This window comes from Camellia sinensis, chromosome 8, assembly GCF_055761805.1.
Source record: "Camellia sinensis isolate YWXY chromosome 8, ASM5576180v1, whole genome shotgun sequence".
NCBI classification, from domain to species: Eukaryota; Viridiplantae; Streptophyta; class Magnoliopsida; order Ericales; family Theaceae; genus Camellia; species Camellia sinensis.
In genome coordinates this window covers 82,997,280-83,024,847 of record NC_138968.1, presented here as the reverse complement: position 1 = coordinate 83,024,847, position 27,568 = coordinate 82,997,280, and positions in this window count along the sequence as shown.

The window sequence follows — 27,568 nt, the reverse complement described above, 5'->3', positions numbered from 1 at the left end:
TAAGAAGTCCCCAGATGGAGATGTCTGCTTGTATCTTCTTTAGCTGTTTCAGCACAGCTTCCTCTTCGATCTGCTTCTCCTTCTGTTTCTCAGCTTCTTTATCCTTCCCGGATGCCTCGGGTTGGTCTAGGTGCGGGGGCTTGAAGTACCGCCCACTTCTTGTCATGTGATCAACCTCATCGAGGTACCAAGTGTCATCTGGTTGATTGCTTCCCCAGTCTTTGTCTGTGTGGGCAAGACATAAGTCATCGTCTTCCCACCACATTCCGCTGGCATTCAAAAGGCACCTGTCTGGTTCGGACATGCTTGTACTCACAGCACTTTCAGTCTGCATGCCCACAGCATCCTCTGTTCTTGTGCGCGCAGCACTTTTGATCTCCTCATGGATTTTGGCTTTCCCGGTTCTCTCAGAACCCTGTCGTTCTACCTGCATCAGTGCGGTTTGTTGTTCAACTTTCCCTGTATTCACAATGCTTCCGTCTTGAGCAAAATTCTTCGTACCGGTGCTCTCCGGCAATATAACTTGACTTCCGGCCACAGTTGATACTCTCGCCCCTGCCGGGCCCTGTTCTGATGGGGATTCTTCCACCACATCTGGTTCATCATCCAGCCATCCAGTGGCCTCTGCCAATTCCTCATAATCAAACCAGTTGACTGCTGAGCCCCCTGATTCTTGGTCATCGAAAAACCATAGGTTGGCAAAGTCCTCTTCCACAGCCGTCAAATCATTTGCCCCTTGCTCAAATCCATCCCCTTGGATCACACACAGCTCTTCCTTTTCTGGCAATTCTAAACCCAGCCCAATCCGGCCTGTTGACAAGATGTACTCACTCGGGTCATAGGCTTCCCCAGCAAAACTCTGTTCAATCCCAGACTCAACAATTCCATCCTTCTCTAAATTCTACCTTACCCCATCTTCGATGGTCACCACCGTCGGCTCTGGTTGGGTTGTGGAGATGTCCAACATGCACAAAGAGTCAGTGCAGTCGGGAAGGAGCACCTCCGGCTTAGGTAGGTGGGTAGGAGTAATATAGATGCTAGGATCGTAGGACACGACCCCAGTCTGGATAAGATTGACTCTTTTGGGAGGTGGAGTTTGGTTGTGTGTAGGGAGGGGGTTGGTTGTGACGTTGGGTTTTTCTGGCGGCAAAATCACATTTTTGTCAACGAGGTCTTGAATCTCGTGACGCAGCCTGAAACATTGGTCAGTATCATGACCGTGCTGCTGGTGGTATGCACAGTACTTGGCTGGGTTGTGAGAGGGAGGGAGTGGATTCGGCAATGGCCTCGGCTCTAGGATTTTTAGATGCCCCTTTCTGATCAAGACCCCCAGAGCTTTAGATAAAGGCATGTATAGTGGGGTGAAGGTTCTTTGGCCTCTGGGCTGATATTTAGAGGTTTGAGTACTACTTCCGGATGCACCGGAAAAGGGTGTGGCTGCCATGGGCCTTGGAAGGGGAGGGGGAATGGTGGTGACCATGCTCACCTCTGAAGCTCTTGCAGTTGCAACGCCACTCGGGCCTGCATTGTTGTTACGGTTGAAAGTCCTCCTTGGTTGTTCCCTATCCTGGTCAATCAGACCTTGCTTCATCGCATCCTCAATTTGTACCCCCATCTCATGTAAATCTGAGAAGGTGGGAAAGGGGAGTACAATCATCTTCTGCATCAATTTCGGTTGGAGATTGCGCACAATCATCCTGATTTGGTCTTTATCAGTGGGCTTCAAAGTCATCATCGACGCCTTTGCCCTCCACCGAGTTACAAAATCTGAGAAAGTTTCCTTGGGCTCCTGCCTTGTCGTTTCGAGATCACGAGTTGTAATCTCGATCTGGGTGTTGTATGAGTACTGTGCGACAAAGGCCTCAGCCATTTCATCCCAGCTTCTTTTTACCTCGTCCTCTAACTTCACGTACCAGATGGCGGCCACACCCGATCGGGTCTAGCCGAACAGCGAAAGCTTTTGTGGTCGGGTTAGGCCCATTGGCCACAGTATATCTGAGAATAACCGGAGGTGGACCATGGGATCCCCGGATCCGTCGAATCGATCAATCTGCGGCATCTTGAACCTATCGGGCAATGTCACGGCCACGTCGGTATATCCATCCTCGATATCCGGAATAGCCTTTACTCCTTGTGATTTCTTGAAAAGCTTCTCGAGCTTGCTCAGCTTCAGAGCTGTATGGTCTATTTCGAACTCGAAGGGAGAGTCTGGGTGGTTGGGCGTATGGGTCTTGGACAGTTGAGGTGGAAGCGGGAGCGGAGCTGGCCCTGTTGGAAGGTTCGTGTCCTCTTGTATGTTCTGGATATTTGGCACAGTGTTCTGGGTGTTTGGCAGAGCATTCTGGACAGTAGGTGTTTGCTCGGGTAACGGAGCCCCTGGCGGAGGAGGAACTTGATGTGAAGCAGATGCCGCATTCTGCTGTTGCAGTCTAGTGATTAGCTCGGCCTGCTGGGCCACGATCGCAGCCTGCTGTTTGGAGAACTCCGCTTGACGGGCGGCATCCTCCTGCATTTGTCTCGTGCTCTCCTGCATCTGGCGCATCAGGGCTTCCATCCCTGATGTATTTTGCTGATCCATCCGACCAACTGGTATGTCTATTTCTATAGCAACAATCGAGACCTCAGTCCTATTGCCCTCTGATGGAGTAACCCACTGTTCTGGCAACCTCTGTTTTGACACACTGCGCTTTCTTGGCCTTCTTCTAACAACGGGGGGTAGAGAATGGAACACTAGCTGTCCGTCAATTAGATCTTCGGATCGATTGAGTCGACGACCTCGTGTCCAAAGTGCTTGGGGAATATCTACTGGGTTAGAAGCAATTGTGCTAGAACTGCCCTAGTAAAAAGATAAATAAAGCAATAAGGAAATAAATAAACAGAGAAACGGACAGCATAACAGCGTAAAGTAAATGCATGACACACAGCCGGGCATAACAACACACAGTCGATAAGCTGAATACACACTGTCCTCGGTCACTGATTATTATCCCTGAATCACTGCCCCCAAAACTGAATCTCTGATACCCGCAGATAACTGATTCTCAATCACTGACTGATGCCCGTAGGCCTGATGCCCAAACTCATACACTGATACATGCATTCCTTGTAGAGACGCACTCTAAAAGCACATAACAGATAAGTGAGAGCCAAAACACCCTTATGTTGGGGTAGGGTTTCCCTGTCCTATTTTGTCAGGAGCTAGGGTTTCACTACGCACGCAGCGGTTTCAAACAACCTAAAATCGGGTAAGCAACCTGTCCTAGCTTGGAATGGTCACTACGGATTTCGATATGCACTAGGTCGAATGGTCAAAAAGGGTGCCCCGGTATAACCGGGGTTTGTGTTCCCATACTGGCAGAGGCCACAACCGGTTAGCCTTATGGTCATGCCTTGACAAGACAAGCCTCCGGCAAACCGTTCAGGAATAGCAGATGGCAAACACGGTGTCCTAGGCGCACGAATGCAATGTGTCAGTTTATTCAAAATATACATAAGTATGAATTTTTCTCGAAAACAGCCATTTCATTCAACGTTATAAGCGATTCATCTCGCTTTTCTTTTCATTACCCCTTGTTCCCCAAACTTTCATAACAATAACAACTTAGAAAACAATTCCACTAAGCCCATTACTTTTCTCCCATTTTCCATACTTACAACAGATTTTCCCTTTTTCAAAACATACTTTCAAATACCCAATTTTCCTCCACACTTTCCCAAAATCTCATAATGGCATTTTGGTTTATTCCCAATACATTCATATCTATACATGCATGCCTTTAATAGAAAGGTGATAACAAATCATCAACATGTATATAATCAACAAATGAGGCAACTCGGCCCTCCAAAACTGTAACCATTGCAATCCATGATATACTCAGGTATACTGAGACAATAATAATAAAGCTCTACTCTACCTGCCATAAGCACGGTAAGTTAAGGATACACCTTACAATCAAATGACTAGCCATATTCTCCAGGCACAAGCTGGAAGGTAATGGTACGTTGTCCAAGTTCTCCAGGCACTAGCTGGAAGGCATTAGTACCCCTCATTCTAAGCGCGGTATATAACACCAACCATCTCAATATAACAAAGCACAACCAATAAGTGTAATACGTACACATAAACTATTCAAGATACATAAGCAATGTGTTAAAGTATATGAACACATAGGTGTGTGGAGTACATCCCCTATCTCCTTCCACACACTGGAGTACATCACCTATCTCCTCCCTAACAATTATACATATATAATGTATCATAGCACTTCATTACCTACAATGGTCAATCAACACAGGTGTAATGCATACACGACAATTCAACACAACCATGTCATCCTCTACTGATGACCAACCTATTATAAAGACTCAACTCTCATGAGATCTTAAACCCAACAACGACACTAGTACGATAGGTAAGGGTAAAACCCCCAAATGTGTGTATTCAACACTCGTGATACAATAATTCAATTCTCATATTTATTTTCTTAAACTCAGATAGACTTAACATTTCATTTCCCATTTCCAAGATCAACTTCCAAGATTTTCCAATTTCAAAACCCCTTTTTCATTTCACAAAACCAATTCCATTCATTATAAAGCCATAACCTGACTCGATTCAATACATTCATTTCAAACAACCCCAAAGCCATAGTTAATCCCTTAGGCATTAACACCTTCACCCAACTCCTATTAACAATAGCGACTTACAAACCTTGATCAATTACCCTCTATTTTAATTTACCAAATCAAAACATAATTTAGGGCTTTTTCTTCTTTCCACAATAACATGCGAATTTACACTCCAATTAGCCCAAAGAACTATCAAAGATAAAATAATCATTCTCAAACAACCAACCCTAGGTTCCCTCATATGGTTTTCAAAGAGATTCAACATGATATGATTTTCATGCAATACAAAACTACCACATGTCTATCTATGGACGGAGTATTGAAAAGGAACAAGGAGAATCCCTACCTCAAATGGAGAACCCAAGGGGAAGAAGAGTGTAGACGTCCCCGAACGCCCCAGGAGGGTGAGTCCCGTTCTGTTCATTTGGGGTCACTACAGCTCAGAACTCTTAAGTTGTCACGGTTCTAAATCTGAACCAAAGAGTCCAAATCCGGCAAATCGTTTTGAGAAAACAGATTTTTGAAAGAAGTGCCAAACATGGACTGCTTTGCCAGATACAGAGTCGCCACCTAAATATTTTATTTTGGGAGATTTAGGAAACCCTGACTCGTTGCCTAAGGCCACATGTCCGTCATCACCAAAGTTGCCTCGGCTCGGGAACTTGGGTACGATTGGGGAAGGTCACTTCGTGAGCACCCCCGCTCGCCCGATCAATGATCGGCCTCTACTAACCATGATATCTATTTTTGAAAACATTATGCGTTCTTATTCCGGTTATTAGCCTAGATTTACTATGTGATGCGCACAGCATACAAGTATAGACTGGATCGCCTGAATTGGAACAAAAACATTTCATGTTTGTTTATTTGAAAACGGTTTGATGGTGCTACCCGCAAGTAGGCTAAGATGTGGATTTGCCACCCTCAGGTGAGCTTAGGAAACATGATCTTGCCACTATCTGATGGGCTTAAAACACACATTTGATGAATTGTTCCAATCCAAATAACCCAACCTTCACCCACAGGCATTCAGGCAGTTATATCACATAAGCATATAGCCTCATGGTAAGTATGCTATCCAGGGAAGCACTCACATGCATGCAAGGATGCTAAAGCATAAAACTTACCGAGTACTCCAAGCCAAAACAGAAGCTAATTAGAAATCCATGCATGATCCTAATTATACAGAAATGCCTAATGCAACACATGCAAAAATGCAACTATAGCAGGCTCGGCTATTCTAGACATGGCATATGAAATGCTACAGCTAACATGTATTCAACTTGGAATTGAAAATACAATGCAGTTAGTATGATGCGCCGAGCCCGGTGCATGCAAAACAGATGAATGAATGCAAACATGCTATCATACTGTATGCTAATTGAAATATGCCCTAATCTAACCATCATAAGCAGGTAAATAAAAGGGAGAAAGACGTGGGGTTGGAAGACATGCATCACACACACGCACACTTATTACAGTTGTGCCCTCACCCGGAGGGTCCGAAAGAATAATACAGTCCCGAATAAATATTACAGTCCAAATAATTACAAAATCCTAATTAAATTACAGATTTAACTAAGAAAATAATAAAACTGGCATACAAGCCAGGGACTGCCTTGACTCTGATGAATGATGTGTATTTGGGCTGCCTTGCGCGGAAATCCACTGGGATGCCCCAATTAGCCTCTGTTTTGCAATTATTCTTGGAAAGCGCGCCAAGCTCCGGAAGACTGTTGATTCTTGATTTGCTGCCACAGAGAGCAAGAGAGGGGCATAGCAATGTATTTTCACAGATGTATGCATGCCTCGATCCTCATGCCACCAATCACGCATCTCGATGCATGATGGCCGAGGAGTCGAGTTGTGCAACTCAATATAGAATGAATGCATATGAAGACTCAACAAAACCTAGACACCATCATGGATAATCCGGAGTGTCGGTAACTGGGAATTGAGACACGTTCTGTCACTCGGAGTACGAAACGTACCTCGTTTCCCGTGCTCGGGCTAACTCCTATCCCGAACACGATGCAATATGCATGATATGCATGAAATGCAACTAAGATACAACCTAACATACACAATGCTGTGAAATGGCATACACGATGCACGAGGTAACATGGCATACACAATGCGCTAACATACAACCTAGCTTACGCAATGCTATGAAATAAAATGGCATACACAATGCATAAATGGAATTACACTAACACGAGTGGACCTCAGCCACACTCACATAAGAGGCCATGAGATGAAAATGAGACACTCGAGATGCGTGCACGCATGCACGCAAACCGAGGACCGACCCTAAGGCACCAAATGCCACTCTAACAAGACATGGCAAGGCATGGAATATGGCATACAAGCATGCAAATTTCAGCACTAAAGTATGACCCAAAACAGCCCCGAATCATGACAATATAGCACCCGATGCATGAAATGGTCCCGAAATGCAAGATTAAGCACATGAAATGACTTGTAGCTACATCAAGCATGCATTATTTGAACATGAAATGTAAATACAGGTTGAAGGCAGTCCCAAAACAAGCATGTTTCCAGTTTATAGCAAAGCCAAACAATGAATGTAAATGAGGCTAAACTAGCATGCAAAAATGGCCCTAAATGTGAGGTAATGAAGCAAGTCACAGCTTCTGGCCCCAAAAAGCTGAGGGTCTTTCAAAAACATTGAAGAGGGGCCCAAAATATGACCTTTTATAGTTTACAACAAACCACAAAAACCAACACAGGTATGGCTAAGCTCTCATGCAAGAAAAGGGCCAAAAGAGGGACAAAGAAGCAAGTGGTGGTTTCTGGCCTTAAACACAAAGGGGCCCTTCAACAATGTTGAAGACGGGACCAAAATATTGCACTTTACAGTTGATGGACGGACCCAAAACAGTATGCATGCAAGCCTAAAATACTTCGCAAAATAAGGCCAAAAAGAGAGATATAACACAAAGTATATATAGGGTGCCTCAAACAGTGAAAGACCCTTAATGAAACATGAAGAGGGGGTCAAAATAATGTTGTTTTCAGTTCGGACCAAAGTCCAAAAACAGAAGCACAAGAGGCTAATAAATCATGCAAATGGAGCCAAAAAAGGGATATAAAGGCAAGTGGAAGATAGAAGCCTCAAACAGCAATGAGCGCTTCAACAATGTTGAAGAAGGGCTCAAAATAATCCCTTTTACAGTTTATGACATGCGTCAAAACAATTTATACATAGGCCAAAAATACTACACAAGAAAATGGCATACAAGGGAGATAATGAAGCAAGTGCAACAATGAGGCCTCAAACAGTGAGAGGCCCTTAAACAAAAGTGAAAAGGAGCTCAAAATAAGCCTAACTCCAGTTAGGGTCGAAGCCCAAAACAACAAACACAAGGAGCTAGAATAGTATGTAAAATATGGACCAAAAGGAGGGAAATAGAACTTACCCTTGAAAACCAATCTTTTGGCAACTCTTGGCTTGAGTTTGGTGGCTCCTAGGCCTTGAAGAACAACCTCCAGCTACTGGAATGGATGATGGAAGGTTGGGGCTTGGTGGTGGTGTGGAAAGGGGTATAGGACTTGAAAGGTTTTGAGCTTGGAATAGAGAGGGAGAGAGATATAATGCAAAGGGCTTGAGGGTGATTTTTGTAACCCTAAAACCAGAGCTGGAGCTCCTGTTATATAGGCAAAAATGGAGGGAAAACCAACCAAGTTTCCCTCCAAAATGCAGCCCCCCAGATACAGAATCTGGGGGAAAAAGAGGCTGTGTCTACACTGTACCTGTTGCAAGGATTCTGGCCGGCAAGTTATCTAGGTTGCAGGTGGCCGGCCGGCTACCTCCCATGGCCGGCCGGCCAAGGGTCAAAATGGTCAATGAGAATTAATGGCCGACCACCACAGAAAGAGAGCCTCTGATGTGTGCACAACACAACCCTGTGGTTAAAAACTGGAAAAAGTGAACTAGGAGAGAGAACAACCCACTTTTCAAAGAGGTTCAAAAGGTTCAACAACAATTACTGGCCGGCCACCAAATATTGGTGGCCTCCCAGATTTGTACATCACAAATGTGGGATTTAGGGTTCAAGAAAATGGCCCAAGGGTGGTCAACATTGGCTTTGAAGTGAGGAAAAACGGGCGACGGAGGGTGATGAAGGGATAAAGTTGGCTGACAGAACAATTACTGGCCTCCCATCCTTCTATGACCTTCCTAGCAATGAAACAGAGGTCCCTGCCAAAAATGAACCAAAACTGATGCCAAATGAAGGTTCGGGGACCGGAACGCGCAGTTCGGGGCCCCGAAAACTGACTGTTGGGCACCGGGAGTGGTGTTCGACCACGAAGTTGGTCTCTCGGACCATAGTGTCCCTCAAAAGGGAGCAAATAAGATGTATGCCAGAAACCAGAGCAAACGGAGATTGTTAAGCGGTCCCGAACCGAGGTACACGGCCAACGGTCCCGAAAAATTGGAAACCGGGCTCCAAACGGGCAAAATGGCCTACGACCACGAAACGTAGCCTACGGCCACTGAGAGATGATCTACGAGACCTCTCCCTCCCTTCGGTAAGAGAAAACAGAGAAAACAGAGCTTGGTTCGCAAACCGAGGCAAAGCGCAGAAGAGCCCGGAAGTCCGGAGACAAGGCTCGCAGCCGAGACTCTGAAACTTCTGAGCAAGCACAATATGCAATATCACCGAGTGCCCAACTGGTGACGTCTGAGTCTCAAGGTCGGTCAAAAATGGGGTGTCTACAAAGAGCCAAACTCGGAAGTGCTCCAATCCGAAAGTTTTTTGGATCAAAATAAAGCCCACGCAACCCTCTATCTTTCTTACAGAGAGATTAGGGTAGGAACACCCAAGAACTAGATCAATCCCTAGAGAGAAGTTGTATTTTAGAGAGAAAGGCTCTCAAAATAGGGTTTTGAAAAGTAAGAGAGAGAGAGAGAGAGTGTGTGTAAAAAGTGATTTAAAATATCACAGTCCAGATCTGATATACGTATGACCCGCTCGAGCGGAGAATAGGACGCTCGAGCGCAAAAAGACCCACTCGAGCGCCAAGACACAAAAACAAAACACACCCACTCGAGCGCAAAAGAAGACCCGCTCGAGCGTAGATTACACTCATCCAGCATTTTTGCAGAGTTCGAACACCTGCTCGAGCGCCAAGATACCCCACTCGAGTGTAAGGAAATCCGCTCGAGTGTGAAAAACACATCTGCAGTAGTTTTGCAGACGCACAAGACACTGAAAGTATGCAGACTCCGCTTGAGCGCAAAGGTACCCGCTCGAGCGGATCACCTAAAACCTGGGCAACAACACTAGAGACCAGAACTCAACCAACCTGTTCGAAACACGCCCAAAACATTTCTAAACTCAATTACCAAAAGTTAAAGGATGGAAATGCAGCACAGACAACAACCAACAACCACAGAACCGAGTCCGGGATACTATTAAACAGTAAAGGGAAAACCGGGATCGCTATATCTACACTCAAATCGTAACCAAACAATAAAACAAAACTTAATTAAGAAATTATTTTAAAAACTTATAACCAAACACATAACTCAAAACTCCATACTACTTTCATAACTCTACACTCAAATCGTAACCAAATACATAACAAAGAAATTAAAATATTTAAAAATATTTTTATAAAATAGAGTTTGAATTTATTTTTATAAAATATTTTAAAATTTAAAAAATTAAAATCGTAATATTTTGAAATTAAAATATTTTAAAATATTCAAAAAATTAAAAAATTAAAAAAATCGTAACATATTTAAATATTAAAATATTTAAAATCTTAACAAAATTAAAATATTTTAAAAATATTTAAAATATTTTAAAAATTAATATATTGATTTGAATTGAGTTTTGAAAATAGTTTTGAATTATATGTTTGGTTATGAGTTTTTAAAAGTAATGATTATGTTTTGAATTGAGTTTTGAGAAATGGGTGTAAAATTATAATTTAAAAGCTCAAAACAAGGAACACACTCAAATCAATGGGTGGAACTACAATTTGAGAGGCTTACCAAACGGAGCCAAAGGTTGTCGTTCAAGCTTATAATACTTCGCTCGAGCGGAGGGTGAAAATTTTGGAATTTTCAGATTGCTCCCAAAGTTCAAAACTCAATCTTATGGCATCAAAACTCAACTTTTCTAGGCCAAAACTTGAGGAAACACTTAGAAACTCATAAAACATCATGAATTAAGGATCATTTCAAGAAATCATGTCCCAATAGCTTGCAAATTGTGCAAAAATTTCACTTAAAATTTATGAATGTTCCATGAACATGACATGCATGAATTTCTTTGAACTTAAGCTTCTCAAAACATGATCAAATGCTACAAAACAACATGAAACTAGATGATTTCCCAACATTAAGGTGAACTCAAGACATTTATGAGGGAATTCTTGGAAATTAAACTCAAAATGTGTGAAAATATGCATGCATGTATGGTGTGGCTCAATACTCTTCACTTCTAACTCAAACAGAGCTGAGAAAAAAGCTCTGCCTACACTGTTTTCACCTCAGAGCACAAAAACAGGGTTTTGCACAAAATTAGGGCACTATTGGCCTTATTTTGGCCCGGCCGGGCCTCATTGGGGGCCGGTTGGCCTTCAATGTTTGGTACATAATGTGTTTTTGCAGAAACAGAGGGCAGTAGCTGAAGGTGAAACAGGGCAGATTCCAAGAAAGGCAGGCAGAGCTGCTTCTGAAACCGTTACGTGCATGCCATCCTTGTGCTTTCTTTGCAAATTGTAAATTAATGCTTTCATTATTGTTGTAATTGTTGTTGTAGTTACATAGCTAGTTAACCTAGATTACTAGCTTGTTGCTCATTCTAGAGATCCTGGTTGTAATAACGTAGCTACTTAGTTATGTAATTCATTCAGTTGAATTTATAGTAGTCAGTTTATTTCGGACATTCGGACATTGATTCGAACCCTCTTGCACGAGGGCAAATATGTAATAAGTGTGTGTCTTCCAACCCCTATTTCTTTCTTCCTTTTATTTCTTCGCTTATGATGGTAGTATAGAGCATCATGTTTTCTTAACATTTTCCATGCTTTGCATACACATGTCTTGCATGCATCAAAGCTCGATTCATCGTTCTAACAAAGCATTGTTATTGCTTAACTCTTTGAATATGTGCTTGGACCACATGCTATCAAATTGCTTCAAATATCATGTTAGTAGCCGAGCCTATTAGTCATAATTGTTTGTGTTGCATTAGTCATATTGCATTAGTTAGGATCATCCACTTTTTCTAACTCTTTTGTTTCTTTGGCTTGCCTTGGAGTACGAGGTGAGAAATTATTTCTTTAGCATACCACATGTGTGTGATTGTTGCCATATCAAGCATATTTCTGATGAGGCTAAGTGCTTAAGTGGTATACCTGTTTTGAATGCCTGTGGATGAAGGCTAATTGCATAAATTGGGATATTTGATGAATATACATATGAGATCACTTTTTCAAGTGGTACATGTTCAAAACAATTTTCAAACAAACACAAAATCAAATGTTCCAATTTTTTGCAAATTAGTTTATACTTGTGTGTGTCACACAGTAAGATAGCCTAATAAATCGGAACAAGAGCATATAATGTAAATAAAAAATCACATCGGGACAAGAGCATATAATGTAAATAAAAAGTCACATCATGATTAGTAGAGGCCGATCTTTGATCAGGTGAGTGGGGTGCTCAATTCATGACCTTCCCCTCTCATACCTAATTTCCCGAGCCGAGACACTATGGTGATGACCGATAAGTGGCCTTTGGCATGAGTCTCGGGTTTCCTAAATTTCCAAAAAATATTTAGGTGGTGACTTTGAAATTTGGCAAAGCAGTCCATTTTTAGCATTTGATTCAAACATCGATTTTCCAAAAGAATTGCTGGATTTGGATTCTTTTTGTGGTTTCTTTGTTTCACATTACACTTGTGAAATCAGATTCAAAACAACGGGAGTCTGAATTGTAGGGCTAGTTGTATCCGAAAAGAGCACGAAAAGCAAGCTATACTAGGATTTGTGTTTTATCTGTGTGTTTTTTGGTATGTCTTCGTATGCTATTTTAGTTCAAATTCTTCTTACTAATTCCTTTTTTCGTTGCATTAGTTTGCTGCATCTTTTGTTTTTTAGTGATGTCCACACTCTGGATTAGTTACATCCCATTTGTTTTCATGACGGAATCGTAACTGTTTTTTATTATTTATGTATCCGAATTTTATATATTTTGTTTACTCTTAGGAATAATTTAATTCTTAGATTTTCTATATGCAGTCACTTGGTCATTTGCATTATATTCTGCTTATTATGAACATCTTATTACAAAACTTGTAACACCACCGGGGGAGGGGGGTACCTGAGCGCGTTAACAGTTTGGACCCTCGATTTCTTTGATCTAGTCTCACAAGTGCAATGTGAAACATAGATGAGAGTCTAGATTTGAGAACTTTTATAGAAAATCCATTTTATTGCAAAAACCTTGGCCAAAAATAGATTACGTCATCAGATCTCAAAGTCGCCACCTAATGTTTTGGAAAAATTAGGAAACCCATGACTCATGCCAAGGCCACTATTTGTTGTAATCAAGGATGCTTGGCTCGAAATCTTAGGTATGAGGGGAGAAGGTCATTAACTGAGCACCCCCCGCTCACCCGATCAAAAGAGCGACCTCTATTAAGCCTTGATATGATTTTTATTAACTTTATATGTTCATATTCTGGTTATTTAATAAATCCTAAAATTTACTATGTGAAGCAAATAAATATAAACTGTGTCGTCCATTGCGGAATAGATTGATTTCATTATCTTCAAAATATTTTGAATAGTGCAATCATGAAAATCAATTTTATTCCAAATTAAATAACACAACCTTCACCCATTGGCATGCATAGAGTTATATCAAATATGCACATAGCCACATGGTAGGATGCTAAATATAGTAAGAAAATCACACACAGGCGGGATCCTAAAGCACAAAAACTTACATATTTACTGACGTCCCGCAAATAGGCGCAAAAATAAAATTAATAAATATACATGATCCTATATACAAAATCCTAATGCAATTCACTCATGAAATGCAACTAAAGATCCGGTTTCTAAACAATATGACATGTCACTACAACAATTTACACTTTCGGCAACCAAATTTGGCGACTAAAAGGAATTTAGTCACCAAAAAGTTAACTTTTGGCGACTAAAAAATGTATTAGTCGGTGTTTGTTTAGGCTATAGCTACTAAATTGTTTTAGTTGAGATATATTACTTATTGGTGACTAAAACAAAAAACATTTAGTAGCTGAATATGCCACTTTTTGGTGACTAAAAAAATATTAGTTGGCGTAAGTCTAGATTTTAGGCTACTAAATTCTGTTTTAGTCATTGTATACTAATTATTGCCGACAAAAGGAAATTTAGTCACCAAAAACATACATATTTTACTGTTACTCTTTGGCTACCAGAAAATTAGTCGGCCAATATGCACTTTTGGTGACTAATACTTTGGTCACTATTATTAAGATTTGGCACTATTTGTCGACAAATTACTAGTTTAGTTGCTAAAGATATAGTTCATTTTCGAGGGAAATGAATTAATATTGGCTCCTGTTTATGTTTAGACATCCGGTTGTTCTCTCTCTCTCTCTCTCTCTCTCTCACACATACACACACACACACACACACAGATTCTGTCACCACCAAACCTCACCCAACCTCTCCTCAATGCAGACCATTGTCGCTCGCCATCACCACTGCCATTGCCACTGCCATAAATCACCACCTCCACATCCTCACAGGTTCTCTCTCACTGTTGGTCTGTGTGTCTCTCTCTCTCTCTCTCTCTCTCATACTCTTGGTCTATCTTTCTCTCTCTTTATTTCTCGCTCTCTCTCTCTCTCTCTCCCTCTTTTTATTTCCCTCTTTTTGAATCTTGCTGTAGGGTTTTTATGATTTTTTTAGTTTAATTTTGTGTTGATTTTGAAAAATGGGTTTGGTTGAAGTGGTTTGATTTCTAAAGTTTTATGGGTTTGATGTCCTAAATGGGTTTGATTTTAGGGGTTTGATACATTTCCCTTCTTTTTTCTTTCTCTCTCATTAGTTTCAAAACCCTAATCCATTGATTATGTATTTGCATGCATATTTGATCCCTGATTGTGTATATATTAAAAGCCCTAATCTATTGTATTGAAAAACCTATTTGAATGTGATGCATTTTTATTACTAGATTGTTCCAATTAAATACTAAACTCTCTGTCTCTGTCTCTCTCTCTTTGATAAATGAGTGTGGACCTAGTTGCCTCAACAATTTGCCCATGTTTCTTGTCCCTGTTATTATTATTAGCCTTGAGAGAAACTAGATTGGTGGCATGGCATCAGAGTACACTGGGTTTTGCGAGGAGTTAATTATTTTAACAATTAAGGATTACATCTGCAGGCATATATATAAGTATCTTTTTGTATTTTTGTTCCATAGTCATAAGAGAAATAGAAACTAGAATTTCCCATTCGTAGTGTACGTTATATGATTCACATATTGTTGATTAGAGTAATTCATCTACTTCCGATTTGAGTTTCTTAAGGTGGTCCAATGAGTTCTCACCATTCCAATGTTATGATTTTTTTGTGATATGAAGGTAATATTGATTAAAGTGACTCTCTATTTTTCTCTCAATTGCAGTAACACTCACTCTCCCTTGATCCAGGCTCAAGAATATGGCTATAACAGAATTTATGGGCTTGGTTTGATATATTGAAGGATGGTATAACAGTGTATTTCTAAGCTTATAGCTCAATGTTCAAGATTTTTCTCTTTCTCTCTCTAACTCTCGATTCACTCACTTAATGTAATTCCCGTCTCTTCTCCCCTTCAGATCCTCTTTATCTCTCCATATAGATAATGAATGTAATACAAAGTCAAGGAGGTGGGAGACAAGAATAATGGAGCGATAAGGGTGGTTGCCTTGGATGCTCCTTTTAGGGTAAAAGACAATCTCCCTTTTGACAATAGAGGCCAAAGAAAGATAAGGGAGGGAATGGGTGTGTACCTTGTGCACAAATATAACAAGAAAATATCTGAAATGGCATGACCCTCACACATTCAACAAGAATTCTGCCGAAACTGCCTGGCTCCTGGGCAAATTAGCCAGTCGACTAATTTATTGGCTGGCCGGCCAAAAGCTTGGCTTAGCCAACCAATTTCTTAGATAGTCGGCCAATTAATTTGGCTGGTTGGCCAACTTATTGGCTAGCCGACTAATTACTTTTTGGCTGGCTTGCCAAAATATTGGTTGTGGCTGACTGTTTTGCATGAAACATGATTTTTCGATAGAATTCTTGTCCTTGCCTTCTATTTCCACACACTTTTTTGCTCAATTTCTTGAGAAAATGTTTCATTTTGAAGTTTAAAAGTGAGCCTTAGAACACTACGAAAATATTTGGAACAAAGCGTAGAAAAAAGTTTTGAAAGAGAGTTTTGAACAGGATTTGAACATTTGGCCAAAACATGCTTTGGTTTGGAAATGAAGCACAAATTCCATATTTCTTATTGAGAATTTTATGAGAAACACATTTTTGTTTCCATCATCGGGTAATCAAAATAAAGAGCCCAAGTTTTAGGACCGGTCAAATGGGGTGTCTACAGTTGCCCTTCTTTGACAGAACTCGAAGTCATGTGTTGACGTGAGTGAATGACAAAGCTCGAAGACGACCTTTTTGACAAGGTCGTAAGATGCAGGCAAAAAAACAAGATGCAAATGTAGTTAGTTGAACGTGAGGGTTGCCTATGTATCCCTTTGCAAGGAATCAAACCAGCGTAGCTCAGGGACAGAACACAAATGATATGCTCGAAATACAATTGAAAGTTAGACTTACATTCTTCACGAACGACCTATAATGCAATGAAACAGGTAATATGAAGCATAGCAAGGGATATAATCCAAACACATTCACATAAGAGAACGAAACGTAATCGATGAATAGTTTAACTTACAACACAAAATACAGGAGGTATTAACCGATGGATAGTCTCAACTAACAACCCAAGAAAAGGGAGGTATTATCCAATGGTGGTTTGAACTGTCAACAACTCGAGAAAGGGATAGTATCGTCATCCCGAAAAGGGGGCAGCATAAACTGATGGTTTGAACTTACAACCCAAAAAGGGGGCCAGTAGTAACTGATGAAAAATATTATAATAAAATGTTAATGTGGTTGCATTGTAGCCAAGTGATGCAACAGTGTAACCACGCAAATGATATGCTAATGCAATTGAAAGTTGGGTTTTTTATTTTATTTTTGTTTTTGAACATGCATGATATGTGCAATGCAATATGTAATATATGATAGATGGTAAGGCAAGCCTCATGCAAATGAAGCAAGACAAAGGGGTACAATCGAAACACATCCTCAGGAGAGGAGAAAATGTAGCTGATGAATAGTTTGAACCTACAACCCAAAATAGGGGATGTATTAACCGCTGGATAGCCTCAACTATGAACCCAAGAAAATGGAGGTATTAACCAATGGTGGTTTGAACTGTCAACAACCCAAAAAAGGGATAGTATCGTCATCCTGAAAAGGGGCTAGCATAAACTGAGTGGTTTAAACCCACAACCTAAAAAGGGGGCCAACAGTAACCGATGAAAAATGTTATAATCAAATGTTGATGTGAATGGATTGTAACCATGTATGATAAATGTAACAGATAGTGCAAGTGTGATGGTGAATATGTGACACCTGGGTTTTTCGAACAACTCGAGAGACACTTTTATCGCTCAAGCGTAGATCTTCAGCCCCCGGTAGTTTGTCAGTTTATAGGCGGGATCGCTCAAGCAGTGAAGTTGTAGCTCGAGCATAGAATTCATGACTCCAGTATTTTCACTGTAGCTCTGCAAAATTCTGGGACCTCTCATTTTTTGCTCAAGAAAAGGAAGTGTCGCTTGAGCGATCCTTTCGAATTTGTGCTATTCGCTCGAGCGAAAGATGTTGTGCTCGAGCGGTCAGTTGGGACACAGGTTTTTAAAAGTTGATCCTTACTCATTTTCTTTCCACTTTTCTCACACTCTTTCTCTCTAGCTCTATTTTTTGGAAAACCCTAGCCCATCCACCCTACATTTTTCTAATTTGAACCTATGATCCACCTAAAATCTTTCAAGAAAAGTTGAAAGGAGGCTTAGATCAACATTTTTATCAATTGTTTCACGAGCTCATCAATATTTTCAAGTGTGGTTCTCAAGTCTAGCTTCCTATTTCGAGGTAGGGGTGTCTTTAAGTCGATATATTTCAATTTGAATGACTTGTGTGGTAATTTCATAGTTATTTATGTGGTGTGTGTATATATATATATGTATATATATATATGATGTATATGTGTATAGATTGTGTTGTTGGTGAATGATTTGGAAATAAGGAGACAATACATTATGATTATGGTTATTTATGATGATTATTGTAGTTGATGGTGTAAACTAACCTTCAATTTTTGTAAAAAAGAGAAAACCCCAAATTTTTCGTAAACCCTAGTTTTGAGATTTTTTCAATAAAGAGGGTTTTTGATCAATTGGCTTTAAAAAAATTGAAATTGAATTTATTTACTCAACTTTAAGGTTGAAATGCAAGATTTGAAACTTTTCTGTATATACACCTTGAATTGGTGAAGGTTGTTAATGAAGTATTCTCCATTATTGATGTGTCTAGTAGTGAGTTGTTAAAAAATTGAAGATTTATAAATTCATGCATCGTATGCATTCCAAATTTCTCTTCGAACACCGTGATGAAGTGATTATTGAAAAGCGGAAGGGTAAATAGTCTATGAGTTCGGGTAGTAAGTCGGGTGGGTTTTTGAGTTGTGTAATGTAATTAGTACCTGCGCGGGGAGTCAAGGTGCCAAATTGACCTGTCTACACATATCGCCGAACGAATGTGGGAAATTTTTTTTGGGTGTCCATGAGCCGGCCATTTCTAGAGCCGGCATATGTGGAAAAATATTGTTTTGGGTGTCCACATCCCTGTCGTTTATGGGGCCAGCAAATGTGGAAGGGAAAATGTTTTGGGGTCTCCATCGCCCCAATGTTTCTGGAGCCGGCAAATGTGGGACTATTTTCAGTATGCAAATCTATATCTATGTGTAGACACCCCATTTTTGACTGCCCTTAAGACTTGGGCGCCACTGATTGTTTACTTGGTGATGAAAGTTGTGCAGTGCAAACGTTCGAGTTCTTCAGCAAGAGGAGCTTCAAATCCCAACCTCACACCCCTTTTTTTGGACCAAAAATATTTTGATCAAAAATATTTTAGACCTTAAAACCCTCTCTTTCAAAATATTTTTGAAAAATGATTCTACAATGTTCCAAGGCTCGCATTTCGTTAAATGGTGCGCTTTTTGGTAAATCGAGCAAGGACAAAGTGGAAATGAATGGAAGAGAGGTGAACTCTTTGAAAAATATTTCAAAACACCTTATTTAGGGGTTTGGGGTTGAAGAAAAGAGGAGAGGAGAGAAGAAAACTAGTTGAGGAAAAGTTAGGCATCAATCCGGGTAGGATCGAAACTTAGCAGGCTTCACTAAAAGAGGCATATCTCTTTACATACTTAGAATTTTGATGTGAGGCTTCAACCATTGAAAAGAAGACTTCTAGGTATTCAATTTAGGCTCAAGAATGACCTGCAAATGAGTCCAGATGAAGGAGAATTTCCCGTTTGAAGTTGGGCCCAAAAAGAAGATTTTTCTGGCCAACCAGAGGTGGATTGTTTTGGCCATGGATGGGCTTTTCTGGCCATGAATGGCCTTTTCCGGTCACCTGCCATCCAAGAGTGACCCTTTTCGACCAAAAATGGACATGTGCTGGCCATCAATGATGGCTTGCCGGCCATTGATGGAAAAAGTCAGATTTTTGGAGATATTTGTGTTCCAGCTGTTCCAGCTGTCCCTTTTGGGATATTTTCGACCTGAAGCCTCAATTGTCTATATATAGAGAGCCTTCTCTATTGTTTTAAAGGTTAGAACATTTGAGGAAGAAAAATTTTGCGAGCCTCTCTCTCTACAATTCTCTCTCTCTTGAACCTTTGTGCATAAGTGCATACAAGTATGGATACACTTCTCCTTTGCCTATACATCCTTGACCAAAGTTGGTTAGCTTTGAGCTGAGGTTCTAGATGGTCTTCTTGGAGCTCTTGAAGGTGATTTTGCTTGGTTTTTTTTGCCTAAAATTGTGTTGTGCTTCAAGAGGTGTAACTCTCCCCCTTAAGCTTGTTTTTCATACTTGCTTTGCCATCTTTTTCCACAATTTCAAGGCTGATTTTGGGATGTAAAAAGTTCTATTTTTCAGTCTTAAAAGTGGTGGTTTGAGCCTTTGTGAGTTAGGGGGTTGCCCCCCCCCCCTTTTTGCTCTTTAGCTTGTTAAGCTTTTTGCACCATTTCTCATCACCTTCAAATCAAACTTTTTGGGCCTTTTTAGTGAAAAAAACCATGTTTTTAGGTCCAAAATAGGAGGGGTTGGCCTCCCCTCCTTGTGTCTTGTTTGCATGTATAGATAGCCTAGCATGTGAGCATGTTCTTCTATCTTTTTATGACTTGATCTCAGCATGTTTTTGCTACTTTTTTGACTTGTTTTACCTTTCTTTAGGGATGGTTAAGTCACTTGAGGCTTGCTTTGTATGCTTGTAGTTCAATGGTGCTTAATAGTCTAGTTTGTGCTGTGTATTAGCTTCTCATTCTAGCTCTTTTTAGCCTACTTCAAGCATGTTTTACGACTTAAACGGTTTTAGGATTGTTTTAAAGTGTTTGTCCCTTGTGAGCTTTGTATTGCATGGCTATAGTGTAATGGTCTTCACTAGCTCATTGTTTTAAGGCTTCAAACTTGATTTGCTTGAGATGTTTGCATGTTGAAGTGCCTTTTTACATGTGATTTCAGTGTTCATAGCTCTATCACATGCTCATTCGCTTCACTCTTTTATTACTTTTTAGAGTTGCTTTTGAGTCTTGTTTATAGCCTAAGATGTGAGCATGTTTTTCTAGCATTTTCTGCCTGAATCTTTGTCAGATTTAGCCACTATTTTCGCATATTCTAACTCTGTTTTGAGTTGGTTTGGTCAGTTGAGCTTTGTATTGCATGCCTCTAGTGTAGTGCTCTTCACTAGTTTGGTATTTTTGGCTTTTGAACATGTTGTGCATGAGTTGCTTGCATGTTGCAGTATCATTTTTCATGCCATTTCAACACTGAAATTTCTACAACCTCCATCATTTCTTCACTTTTACATTTGCTTTGAGGTTTGGTTAGCCATAAGGTTGTGTTTAAGATTAAGATAGAGCTTATGCTCAATGCTTTTAACTCTCTTTTGGGGGTTCCTCCTAACCAAAGGCGTGATCTCTCTCATCTCTTAAGTTATCCTTTGGTTGATCCCCCTCTCATTAGAGGACAATCACCTTGGACTTAACCGGTTAAAGAATGGCTTGGTAATGATAAAATGAGTAAACAAGAATTGGACAAGTAAAACATGACTAAGATAAGCATGTTGTGTTTGCATTGCATGTGTTCAATCGGATGTTATATTGAACACAAGGTAGATTGGTCCATTTCATACTCAAAGTGATGAAATGAGCCAATCTCCTTTGTCTTCATCACCATTGATCATGCATGATTGGGGTGGTCCTTAGAGTCTTGTTTTGTGCATTTATTAAAAGTGTACAACTTGGATCTTTGGCCATCATTCATTGAAAATGCTTGATTGGTGGTTTTGGATCCAAGAGTGCCATTCCTTTGATGTTTTGATATGATAAGGAGGGGCACAGTATAAACATACCCCTGGAAAACCCTCAATTTTCCTCTATTTGTGCTCTGTTGCAGTGTGGTGACTCAGGGCACCAGTGGCCGGCAGTGGATCACTGATGGCCTGCAGTGATTCATCCTTGGTTGACATAGCACACTCTTGGCCAACATATGGCCGATAGCAAGAATTTATGGCCGGCAGGCCACTGGTGCAGTCCTCAACATTGTTTTGGTAAGGTGGAGCAGAAAGTTCTTGGAGTAACCCTGCAAATATAGCCTCTCAAGAGCAAACCGGTGCGCTTTTTGGGGCGAAAACCGAGTGCATGCATATTCAACTTCGTAAAGCAGAGCTGAAGCAGTGTAGTTGGTGCTTTACATGTTTAGTTAGCATGGTTTTGTTTTAATTCATTGGGTTGCTAATTAGTTAAGTGTTGTAATAATTAAGTAGCTTAGCTTAGCTATTTCATTATTTATGGTTTGTAATAATTAATCTAATTAGTTTAATTAGATTAGTTAGCGTAGCTTAGCTTAGTGTAGCTTAGCGTATTCATTCGGACCCTCCTTCGTGAGGGCACAATGTTGTAATAAGTGTGCGTGTGTATGTGCATGTCTTCCAACCCCACTTCTTTCTCCCTTTTACTTAACCGCTTTTGATAGTTAGATTAGGGATCGTTTTCAATTAGCATACCTAATGCTTGCATGTTTGCATCATTCATTTGTCTTGCATGCACCGAGGCTCAGCGCATCATTCAAACTGCATTGTATTTCAATACTTATTTGAATACGTGTTTCAAAGCATGTTATCAAATCGTTGCATTCATATGCCATCTTAGATAGCCGAGCCTATTAAATGCATATTGCATGTGTTGCGTTAGGCATCTTGTATAGTTAGGATCATGCATTGTTTCTAACTAGCTTTTGTTTTGGCTTGGAGTACACTATAAGTTTTACGTTTTAGCATACTTGCATGAGTGTGAGTATTGCTATGACATCATGCTTGTCATGAGGCTACTTACTTAAGTGATTAACTGCATGAATGCTTGTGGATGAAGGCTTGATTACTTGAATTGGAACAATTCGATGATTGTGAGTTTTAAGCCCACTTTGCGAAGTGGCAAATCATGTTTTAAGCCCACTGAAGGGTGGCAAATCCGTGCTTTAGCCGACTTGAGGGTGGCACCTTCAAAACCATTTTCGAAAACAAACATGAGTTGTTTTGTTCCAATTCTCGCGATTTAGTCTATACTTGTATGTGTGCGTCACATAGTAAATGTAATAACCCGACCCTCATCTATGATTCTGATATACTTTCAGTTCCCTTATTCTGTATATTTATATGCTCATTGTGAAATTCCATGTGGAATTACGGTTAAGTAAGTGAATCCCATGTGTAAGGATGTCTATCTGTTGAACACGAAAAGTATCTGTTACATGTAGAATGCTTGAAGCAGAAATTGGAAGCCTTAGGGGCTTAATTTTCTGAAATTGATTTTATATATGTGATCAACATATTTTTTAAGTAATATTAAATGTTTCTGTGAAATTTCAATTTGGGATGCTTAAACGATTGATTTTCGTCCTATTCAACTTTTTCTTTTATAAAATATATATGTGTATATATGCTAGCTCTTTGACTTGGGACCCTTATATCAATATTTCCTGAGAGAGAGAGAATTAGAGAGGAGGAGGGTTTGTGAGGGAGTTCATCAAGGAAGAAGATTGAGGAATTAAAGGGGTTATAAAGATTTTAATGTAAGGTATGTGTAATTCATTCTAATTGGTTCCTCTCTTTGATAATTAAGTGGAAAGTTCTTTATGTTATACAAGTTAGGGTTTATGTTGTGGAACAAGTATGTGGTGAATGATTAATGAGAATCATGTTTCTTGAGCTCATGTAGCTAAATGATCATGTGTGTATATATGTCTATGTATGTGAAGATAGGAATGTTATGAAGTTAAGTTGTCAAAGGTCCAAATTGTATGAAGATTGATTTATATTATAGCTTCTATTTACATGATGGTTGACCTATGTTTTAACAATTAAAAGATCTATTTTGAGCTTCAAGAATACTCCCTAAAAACTGAGCTTTGCTGAAGCTTCGAACTGTTTTCTGCCCAGATCGCCGCACGTGCGGCCCAAGCTGCAAAAGTTTGTTTGCCTCGTTTTGCGTGCTTAACCCTCTTATATTTTTGAAATAGGTGTTTGATGTCCCTAAGATGCCTATAAATTCATTCGAATTAAACTGAAGCAGGAAAGGGATTAAGAAAGCAAAAGAACTAATGACAAGTTATGTGTGTGTACAGGGCACACACCAGGAGGGGCAAGCATTCTGTTGTAGCACTGTGAGTAGTAGTACGATAGCCGTACATTCACTAATCGTTAACGGTTCTTATTGTTAATATTATGTTTCTTGTAAGTATGTTGATTTGAAAATCTAAAGGCATCATTGTGCAATACATTTTATTTATTGTTGACAAAGAATACTAACGTTATGTGCAAGATATCTATAGTGATTCATGACGAGCCAAGGGAACGTATGAGCACTATGGAATTATGGTATTCACGTATCTCTGATATTATTCAATCTATATAACATGCTTACCTTTTGTTCATAATTATCAGGAATGTCCTATTAGACTTAAGTTAACTAAGTTAACTCATGTGACTGATGTAACGGTTACCATTAGTACTCTGTTAGTTACAAGTCAACTATGTTAACTTATACAAGCGATCAAACAAAAGTGTATGCTTCTATGTGCTACTGAGTAATAGATCAAGTGAACTACGCCGTTTCCTAAAGAATAAAGAGAAATTATGTTCATTCTTGAAGAACGAATTTTGAGTAAATATGAAACAGTTATAGGTTATCAAGGGTAGAAACCTTCGATGAATCAGAATACTTGGAAAGCTATGTGTATTCGCGTGAATGAGAATTTATTCAGAAACTACGATATAAGGGCAAAAAGGTTTAACATGTTCTGTAACCCTCCTGAGAATGTGAATTATTTTATCTTTGTTAAGTATACGATAATAACATGATGTGAGAAGAAATGCCCTATTTCCTAACGTGTTACGTTTTGAATCACGGAATGATTGTTCACTTATATAAAGGTATTCTTAGCGCAAGGCCCTTACCCGGGGGTCATAATACCGTGGTTTAAGTATGTTACAAGTATACGAATGTTACAAGTTCAAGTATGGTACAAGTTTATATATGTTACAGGTTCAAGTATGGTACAAGTTTATGTATGTTACAAGTTCAAGTATATACAAGTCTACGTATGTTACAAGTTTGTAAGTTTAAGTTTGTTACAAGTTTACGTATGTTATAAGTTTACATTTGTTACAAGTTTACGTATGTTATAAGTTTAAGTCTGTTATAATTCACGTATGTTATGAGTTCTAGGATATTGCAAGTTTTTAGTACCGAGGAACAAGAATGCTTTATATGGACTTGTTAGCACTATTGAAGAGCCAGGTATAATTAAGTTTGAATTTTGATTTTTGTTTATGAATTAAGCAAAATGCATATGTATGAATTTGTTCTCGTTTATGATATGACATGACATGTATGGTTGGTCTGTAAAACCTATTAATTACTGGTATGGAACAAAGTGCTACTTGGAACTAAGTGCTACATTGTGAGCCACCTCTAGAGTCCATGTGAGCCACCTCTTGAGTCCATACATATATGAATGAGGCTTACAGCCAATCTGGGACTGTGGCCATTCTATATGATCTATGAGGCCAGAGGCCATTCTGTATTTTCGGTATGGAGCAAAGTGCTGTAAGGAACTAAGTGCTTCAATGCGAGTCACCTCTAGAATCCGTACGAGCCACCTCTTGAGTCCATACATGTATGCAAGTTATGAGGCCTATGGCCATTCCAGATAAGTTATTATAATATGAAACAAAGTGCTACACGGAACTAAGTGCTACAGAGTGAGTCACCTCTAGAGTCCGTGTGAGACACCTCTTGAATTCATACACACATGTTTCAAGGGCCTCGTGCCACATGTTCAAGGGCTTCATGCCAACCTTTTAAGGGCTTATGCCAACTATCAAGGGCTTTATGCCAACTTTTCAAGGGCTTCATGCCATACGTACAAGGGCTATATGCCACCATGTTTAAAAGTTTAATGCCAATATGTACAAGGGCTATCGCCACTTTTTTCAAGGGCTTAAAGCCAGTATGTTCCAAGATATTATGTTTCAAGACTGGGCCTTAGGCCATTCAAGAATTAATACAGAATCAATTAACCTTATGCCTTATTATTTATGTATGCATTGATATGTATTTTAATTCAAGTTGAGCATTGAATCGTTTATGTACTATTATTCACTGAGCTTCGCTCACTTTGTGCTATGTCTGTTCTGTAGGTAATCACTTTGGGAGTCCGTCTTAACCCTTGATGCTCACCCTTCAGTTGTCAACCTCAGTTTGTCCAGGCTCCCAGACCAAGTCTATGCACTTATGTCAAGTTCTGATAAGATTTTGGCTTGCACTTTGATAATTTACCTAAGGTTAAAATGTATATATGTGGTCCCTTTTTATACCAATGTTCGATTGTGCAATCATGTATGTGTATGGGTATGTAGAAAAAAAAAATGGCCCTTACGAATGTGATCTTGGCATGTTAGGTTTAGCTCAATGGATGCTTTTCTGTGTTATTTTATTATATTAAGTGTTTCCGTTCAGGCCCCATATGATATGTATATCAGGTTAAGTGCCCGTTTCTGTATGGGTCATGCCCGAACTTTTAGGGGCGAGTTTGAGGCATGATAGTAAAGTTAGCTAATAACTGGATAAAAACACATGAGGTTTATAAACAACATATCATGTTTAGTAGAGGCCGATCCTTCGATCGGGCGAGCGGGGGTGCTCATGTCATGACCTTTCCCTCTCGTACCCACATTCCCGAGCTGAGGCAACTTTGGTGATGACGGACACGTGGCCTTTGGCACGAGTCAGGGTTTCCTAAATTTCCCAAAACAAAATATTTAGGTGGCGACTCTGTAATTTGGCAAAGCAGTCCAGTTTTGGCATTATTTGATTCAAAATCTGATTTTCCAAAATGATTTGCCGGATTGGACTCTTTGGTGTTTATCAGTTTCACATTGCACTTTGTGAAATTAGATTCAAAACCGTGATAGGAGTCCGAACTGTAGAACCCATTTGTGCCTCTCCGAAAGGGGGGCGCGCGAAGAAAGTCGAGTTTACAATTTCGGGCAACTCTGCTAGGGATTTAGAGAACTTGACTCGAACTCATGATATGTTATTTTATTTACACTTATGCGTTTCTTTGCATTGCATTTGCATTGGTGCGCCAAAGTCATAGTGTTTGCCATCTGCCATTCCTGAGCGGTTTGCCGGAGGCTCACTTAGAAGAGCGTGCCGTAAGGTTGACAGGTTGCGGGCTCTGCCATGATGAGAACACATACCTTAGATTTGGACTACTCTTGTACCATTTGATCCTCCTTTCACTTCTCGGTGTTAGGAGCGAGAGGTATATTAGGTGGTCTTGCTGAGGCACCCTTTTTGACCAATCGACCTAGTTGCATATTAGAAGCCATAGAGACTGTTCCAAACTAGGACAGGTTGCTCACCCGAATGAAGGATTGTTTGAAACCACATGTTTGCGTAGTGAACCCCTAGCTCCTGACGAAACTAGGACAAGGTAACCCTACCCCACCATAGGGGTGTTTTGGCTCTCAATTAACTGACATGTGCTTTACAGTGAACTGTACAGGGATGTGGATATCAGTTGCCAACTTGGTATCTGTTTTGGGGCAGAATTCATTAAAGAGTACAATCATTTAGCTGTGATCATATCTGTTCTCATGAATTAGGCTGAGATGCTGCCTGTTTTCTCTTTTGCAAGGTAGTTTTGGAACCATAGCTTCAGAAGGCTCCGATATCCCTCGGGTACATTAGACTTGTGTTGATAGACTTTGTCAAGTCAGAGATTTAGTTCAGGGCAACCAGTGTTTCCTTCATTAGAGGTAAGGCAAAAAAGGCCAGTCAGGGCTCACCAGTTCAACTGATCCGACAGTCACCAATCACATCACTTTTGTTCAAACTCAGCAGACCGTGATGGCACAGAGTTCGGAAGAAGCTGTGCTAGCTGAAGACCAATGCTGAAACGCCATGCAGGGTGAGACAAATGTTGA